Source organism: Apis dorsata, unplaced genomic scaffold (genome assembly GCF_000469605.1).
Source record: "Apis dorsata unplaced genomic scaffold, Apis dorsata 1.3 scaffold_638, whole genome shotgun sequence".
In the NCBI taxonomy this organism is placed as follows: Eukaryota; Metazoa; Arthropoda; class Insecta; order Hymenoptera; family Apidae; genus Apis; species Apis dorsata.
In genome coordinates, this window is record NW_006263830.1 from 215,096 (window position 1) to 222,452 (window position 7,357).

Genomic DNA, 7,357 nt, shown 5'->3' on the forward strand with positions numbered 1-7,357 from the left:
TCCAATACTAAGCTTCACAACTCTTCTTTGATCCATTCAACTTTCAAAATTCGAAAATAAAGTTCTCCTCCTGTCCTATTGTCCTATTGTCCCCAAAAATTTTAAATATTTTCGTGCTTTCCACGTTCAGAAACCATTTGCTAAAAATTTCATCGAAAAAAAGAAGAAAGAAATAAAAAGGAAGCGAAAAGATTTTCCGGTCAAGCCAAGATTTCCTCCATCATTCTTCGGCCCGCTTAACTTTCAAAATTCAATACGAAGTGCCATCACTTTGCTCCATAAAAGTCTTCTTTCCCCTCTTTTTCTACCATTTTTCGCAAGTGGATGGAATTTCCCACGGTTCAAAGTGTTCCTCCAAGGTTTTCGAGTCGCGGGCGCGTCCATTAAAACGCGACCTCCTCTGACGTAATTAAACCCAATCTCGTGCCACTTAATAAAGCGAATAATAGAGAGTGTTGTCGCTTTTACTGCTCGAAACTGAGGGAGTAGTTCTCTCTCTAAAGAGAGAAAGAGAGAGAGAGAGAGAGAGAAAGAGAAAATTCTCGTTTCTTCACGGTGAATCATTTTTGTGTCCACGTGGCAATAAAAATGGATGAATGCAAACGACTTCTCTCTCTTGTGGCCGTCTTAATTCACTCTTATACCCCTGAAAACAAGAAACAAAAAAGAAGGGTTGGACAGTTTTGGCCCAGAAGATGCTTTCTTGTTGCAATTTCCTTGGCTTGGTCGTAAAACGAGTCGAAAGAACGGACGATAACGAAGATATGGATGGTGGAATTGTTTTTAAAAAAAAAAAAAAAAACTTATATAGATAGAGAGTTTTAAAATCGAGACGTGTAAAATTATGATACATACGGAGAGGAGGGGAAGAGGGATTCGGAGTTATGGACGGGCGAAAAAAGAAAATCGAGGATTGGACTCGATGAAAACGAGAAAGATAGGACATGGACCTAAAATTTATCGCGAAAGTACGAGAAACGCAGAGGAGAGGAGAAAATAAACGACAGAGGGAGATAAGTAAAACAAGAACTTATGTTTAAAACCACAATTGACAGTGAGAGAAAAATGTTACCAGAATAATGAAACTAGAAAATTTAAGAATTATTCGAATAAACTCATCTTCATCGAGAATTATTAATCAAATTCTGTTATTTTTTTCTCTCGTTACAAGGAATAGAAGAAAATTTGGTTCATAAAACTTTCTTAAAGAAGCGATCTTGATCGCTTGATTCTCATGTCATTAATTTTATATTTAAAATTCTAACCAAAGAGAAACTTGTCAAATTTTACCTAAATCTTACATTTGATCCTTGAAGAAATAAGATACCGACGACAAAAAAGACGATGGCGGAACTGTTCAAGCTCCCTCGACAAGAGAAGGGAAGTAATCGAAAACACGTTCATAGATACAACGCCATTTTCTTTTATCCACGAACTTTTCACGAATATTTTCTCGCTGGTTCAGGGTTCAGGGCCACGGGCCGACAGACGAGTAACATCCACCGATGCGCTGGATCGATAATTCAGGTTTTGTTGTGCAATTAATTATACCTATTAGCGAGTCGTACTCTCGTCAATAAACGGAGCCGGGCATAATTTAATTTACGATCTAACAACGATCCCATCCCCGGTTACAATTGACACGTCCCGGTAATAAACGCGACACCGGCTAATGTCGCGCGAAAATTGTCGCACTTTCGCGCACAATCGTTAATTCACGCGCGATTTCCTCCGTCCAACGACGAATCCGCGATTGAAACTCTCGTGTCAAGCGATGTTCTCCTCTTTTTTTTTTTTTTTTTCGAACGGTTCAATCGATCGTTTTCCTTTTTTCCCCCCGCCCTCCTTTCTTTCCGTTTCTTTTTTTTCTCCGGTTCAATTCGTCGAAGAAAACTCGCGATATTTTTTTTTCCAAATAAATTATCGAGTTAAACCGATTTATTTTTAATAGACAATTGGATGTTGGAAAGTATTGGAAATATCCACGAATTTTTCAAATAAGTTTAAAATTATCGATTTCAACCGATTTGCAAAAGAATTTATATTTTTAATAGGCAATTGGATAGTAATAGTAACAGGTAATTGGTAATAGATAATAATAATAATAGATAATCGATTCGAAATAGTAGCAATACTAGTTAGAAAGTATTGGAAATATTCACGATACTTGAAAGTTGCAACCTATTATTATAATTTTAATCATTTACTCAATATTCATAATGTCAAAATCAAAGTTATCAAGTTACAACATCTTCACATCCTTCCTATTTCCGTTTCACGAGCGAGGCTAGTTTATCAAATTCGGGAAAAAATTTCAAATTTGAATCCAAGTTTTCCACCAATGTCATTTTCATTTCGGCCAAATATTATAGCAGACGGCGGGATACAACGAATTCGTACGAATTGGAAGCTCGATGGATGGAGACACGACCACGGTCACGGAGAAACCGTTTCGACGTCCGGCGTTGTGGATGACTCGTTGGCTGCCAATTGATCAGGAACCATGGTCGTTAGGCAACGGCGTTTAACGTGATTAAGTCGCCGAATTTGTACGCGATAGCATGCCGTGCCGCTCTTCCCATCCGCAATGAAACGGTAACCGATCAAAAGCTCCGCATTACTTATGGCTGATTGATCGATAGAACACACTCCCTCTTCTCTCTCTCTCTCTCTCTCTCTGTTCTCGCGTTTCCTCTTCCTCCTCCTTTCTCTTTTTCCTTTCGTTCCCCGAAGCAAGCACCGTGGAAACTTCGTCTCTGACCACATTCCGCTCGTTACGATCCGCTTAAATTCGTTCCGTTTCGATTCATCGATCGATACGTTGTTTATCTGCTGATCTCGAGCGAAATTTCGAAGCGAGAGATTCGTCGATACGTTGAAAAGTCGAATCTCAAGACAAGAGAGAATTTTTATCTCGTGCGATATTTTTGACAAAATCCGTCTCTCTTTTTCGATAAAATTATTCTTTATCATTGAAAAATCTATTCTTAAACAATAAGATTACTATTTTACAAGTATCTTCGACTAATCAATTTATTCGAGGATTAATAAAATCAGGGAAAATTGAACGGAATTGATTCCTGTCGAAAAATCGAAATTCAATCCTCGCAGGATTGTATTCGATGATTATATCGATCCGTCTCCCATTCAAAAATTAAGAATCGAAAATTATGACGAGGCTCGGCGAGCATCTTGGCAGGGCTGCTCGTGACCCAGTAATCGAGGGGGTCGATATTCACCCCTAACGGCGTCTAACGTTACAAGGTATCGCGTGTGTCTCCTTTCAAATTCGAGCGCTTTCGCGCGGGGGGAGCGGTGCGGGTTCGACGACTCGTCGCAAGCCGAGGAACCAATCAACACGGCTCGATCGCTTACTTCTCTCCAAAATTCTTTCTAAAAGATACTAAACTATATACTAAACTATACTAAAACAGAGTTATAAAGCAGGTTTGATATGTATACATTTTTTGGAATTTTGTTGCATTTTTTCACAAAGTAAAGAAATCCTCTTCAGATTTCGAGATACGAAACGTGTTCTTTCGAGCAGGATTCATTTTTTCGAGTATTTCGCTTCAAGATTTGGAAATTGTTTTTTCTTACAAGATGTTTCCTGCGAGGTAAGGTTCTAATTCGGATCAGATTCGGATGAAAGGGGATGGTGAAAAATCTCCTTTTCCTATTTTCTTTCGTGTTATTGAACGTAACGGTAGAGGATGGATAGATGGGACGGATCGATTTCTTATTTCGACACCGTTCGTAATATCCGGCAAACACGAGACCGAGCATTCGTTCCCTCCAATGAGAACTGAGAGACACTCGATAACTTTTAAAAGCCCCTGACGAACGACTTTTCCTTTTTATCCTCGCCTTGAATTTCGTTGATTAATCGATTCCTCTCCATAATCTCCTTCAAATCCGGAGGAATTGAATTTTTGTCTCTCTCTTGATCGATACAAGTGTTGTTGTTTTTCTTTTTCTTTTTTTTTACAATAATTTCGTCAATTTTTAATAAAGAACGAACGAAGTATGCTCTTTCGATCCTTTAATTCGAAACATTCTTTCCTCGATGTTAGAGAGTAAATTTAGAGAATAAAATTAGCGCTTCCAAGATAGCAGAAATTTTCTATCTTATCTTCAACCATCTCGAAATGTTCTTTAACCTTTTATATTATATATTTATATATTATATATTTTTATGACGCCGATAAAAAATTTATTTTCATTCTTTCGAATGAAAACAAAGTAAACCGCGTTATTAATTCGAATCCCTTTTTTACCTCTCACCTATTTTTAAAGACGAATCATCGATCGTTTCTCGTTAAGCGCCAATTTAAACGTAATTAATTCAAACGTCGTTTTTCACGCAACGAAATTAATCCGGCTTTGGGACGCTTTGTCAACGACTACGAACGAGGACGACAAGAACAAAAGTAGAATTGTAGGAAAGATAAGCGCGTGGATGGAACAGAATGCAACAAGATCACGGATTGAACGGTAGTTGAGTTATCTCGGTGAAACTTTTAAATAGCTTTCTCGCTCGCCGGGCAACGTGGACGCCCCGATAAAAAGAGTTTACACGAAGCCGGTCGGTTATTTCTTTAAGCCTTGATTCTCCTTCTTATTTGGCGGCCACCTGCAAATTTCGCGATCCTGCAATGCAAATAACGAGGGGGGAGGAGGATTCTGATCGATCCCCGGAATCGAATCTGCGAATAGTAGTTTCTTGCAGTTGTGCACAACGATAATGCCAACTTTTTCTTTCTGTGGATCGAAGAAAGAGGTTCGTTCCGTGCTCTTGGAGAAATTATATTTGTACATCGAAGAAGAATTTGATTTAGAGTTAGTTAAATACACGTATCTCTCTATGGAAATTTATTTTTGATTAAACGAACGACGGGTTTCGGGAAAAAAGAAACTCTATTCAAGAAAAGAGATAAAACACGAAGGAAGAAGAATTGTAAAATCAATCGAATCGTTTAACAATCGTTGAAAAACGAGAATCTCGTGACAGTTTAATTTTGAAAAATGTTAACGATATTTTAATAAAAGTACTTTGTTCGAAAAAGACGCATCTTCTTGATTGAAATTAAGAAATGTGAAAATTACATCATTCGCTTTGAAACGAAGAAATATTCATTACGTAAGCGTAATGCACAGATCAGAACGAATTCCGTGCGAAAGTAGGAGAAGATTTCGATAAATTTAGATGCGGCTCTCTTGTTGCTCCACGTTGCACGAAAACCACGGTTTTTGAGGTCGTGGAAAAACATTGTAAATGTTTTGAATGTTCCTGGTTCGATTTTCTAATTTCCGGAAACGCGTCGCTCGAACGAAGTTGGGAGGTTATTCACAGAGAGTTTCAGAACCCTTTCTCGAATAGTGGCCAGAGAACTCGTGGAGACCACGAGTGGACGACCCTATTTACTTCGAGTTCGATTCCGCCGTGATGTCAAAAGTACTCGAATATGCAAGGGACGATGATGGAGACGAAATGCAAAATTCGAATATATCAATTTTTTCAGCTTATTTTTCCTCACTTTGGATCAACTTGGGCAACCATGCGTTCGATGAAACATCGAACGTTTTTTAATGACAGAGATTTTTAATAACAGAAATTTTTAATAATAAAAATCCCCTCCCCTTTTTTTTCATAGTGGAACGATTCATATCGATGAAAATCATCAATTCGAATGAAATTCTTTCCAATCAACTTTCGTATCAATTTTTCTTTCCTCGAACAGGGAAGAACAGGAAGGTGTGGAAATAAAAACATTCAATCCTGTTATTGAGATTAATTTAACATTGCAGAAGAAGCGATGGCGATGATTTAAATTTCTCGAGTTTTCTGAAATCGACGATGAACCACGTGTCCATGGTTCAGGGGACGAGAGAAAAGTGTTGGAGGGAGACTTCGATCGCTGTTAAGCGGATTTACCGTGGCACGCGCGCACGTTTTGCGAGGACAGTGGAGCGGATAATGACGTTAAGAGGATCCGGAAGCTTGGCTGTGGTCGAAAGGAAAAGTGTGCAGGATCTATCTCTCCTGTTCGAATCTCGTAGCCGAGTTATTATACGACGCATCCGTGTTGCCCATCTCTTTGATATTTGGCGCGTGTCGCGTGCGGCTATTATGCTCCACCTATCGATTTACTTGTTGAATATCTATGGATAACGCGATACGCATCGACGACACGGAATTATCTATCGATTATCGCTTCCTCTTCCCGTCGTTTGACAAATCGTTGCAACGTGTATCAACAACGTGTGAATTATCGATTGTTCGACGATTGAAAGATCATGGATTGATAAGTAATTGGCAAGATTTTTCGGGAGAAAATTGATGATTTTTGAGGATGTGTTACGAGAGAGTCGTGTTGTAACGCGTTCGAAAATCGATCGAACGGAAAGGAGGATTTCTATTTCTAGGGATGCGAGTAGTCGATCAAAGTCGATTCGTAACGTAACGCGAATTCTGTTTCAGTTACTTGGAGATATACAACGAGAGGGTGAGAGATCTTTTGAAGCCGTCCTCGAGCACGGGAGGATTGAGAGTTCGCGAGCATCCTCGACTCGGCCCTTATGTTCAAGGTACAGCCGATTTTCGTTTCCTCCAATCCGCTCCAGTTATTATAAATTATATCAACAGAGTAAATTTCTTCTCTTCTGTGAATTAAACTTAAATTTAATTCGCTTCGTATACGGAAATTGGTCACAAATTGTAACGATTTATTTTATATTCCATAAATTTAAGTTTGCAGAACTTTGCAAAACTATATTTTAAAATTAATCTCAACGCGCTCCCGCGCATTTTTTAGCGCTCTAAAAAAAAGTATATATAAACATATGCTGTTTTTAACTATTATTTATTATATACATAAAATTAAACCGATTAATTATTATTTTTTTTACAAACTCGAATAATGCTTCAAAGTATATCTGATGAAGCATTCCCCTTTGTGCGATGATATTCGCAATTATATCTGATTTCGCTCCTTTTTAAATTCGACTTTACATTTTCTTATTGGAAATTTCTCCTTGCCTTTTCTTATTCTTATTCGAGCGTTTTTAATTCCTCTAATCGAGTCGAAAAAATATTAAAACGTGATGCATAAGCAATATCTTAACATCATACACATTTTTTAAACCCCTTTTGATTCAATTTTCAACCCCTCCTTTTTTTTCTTTCCTTTCCGTACAACAGGTTTGACCCATCACGTGGTGCGCACCCTGGGCTCGTTGATGTCCTGCGTGGAGGAGGGTACGAGGGCACGGAAGACAGCGTCCACGTTGCAGAACCCGAGCAGCAGCCGCAGCCACGCTCTGCTCACGATCGTTGTCGCGGAGGGATCGGCGAGCG

At 38.7% G+C, this 7,357-nt stretch overlaps 1 pseudogene; it reads left to right on the top strand.

The window, feature by feature from the left end:
• LOC102670585 overlaps window positions 1–7,357 on the top strand; it is a 27,080-nt pseudogene that overhangs the window by 10,350 nt on the left and 9,373 nt on the right.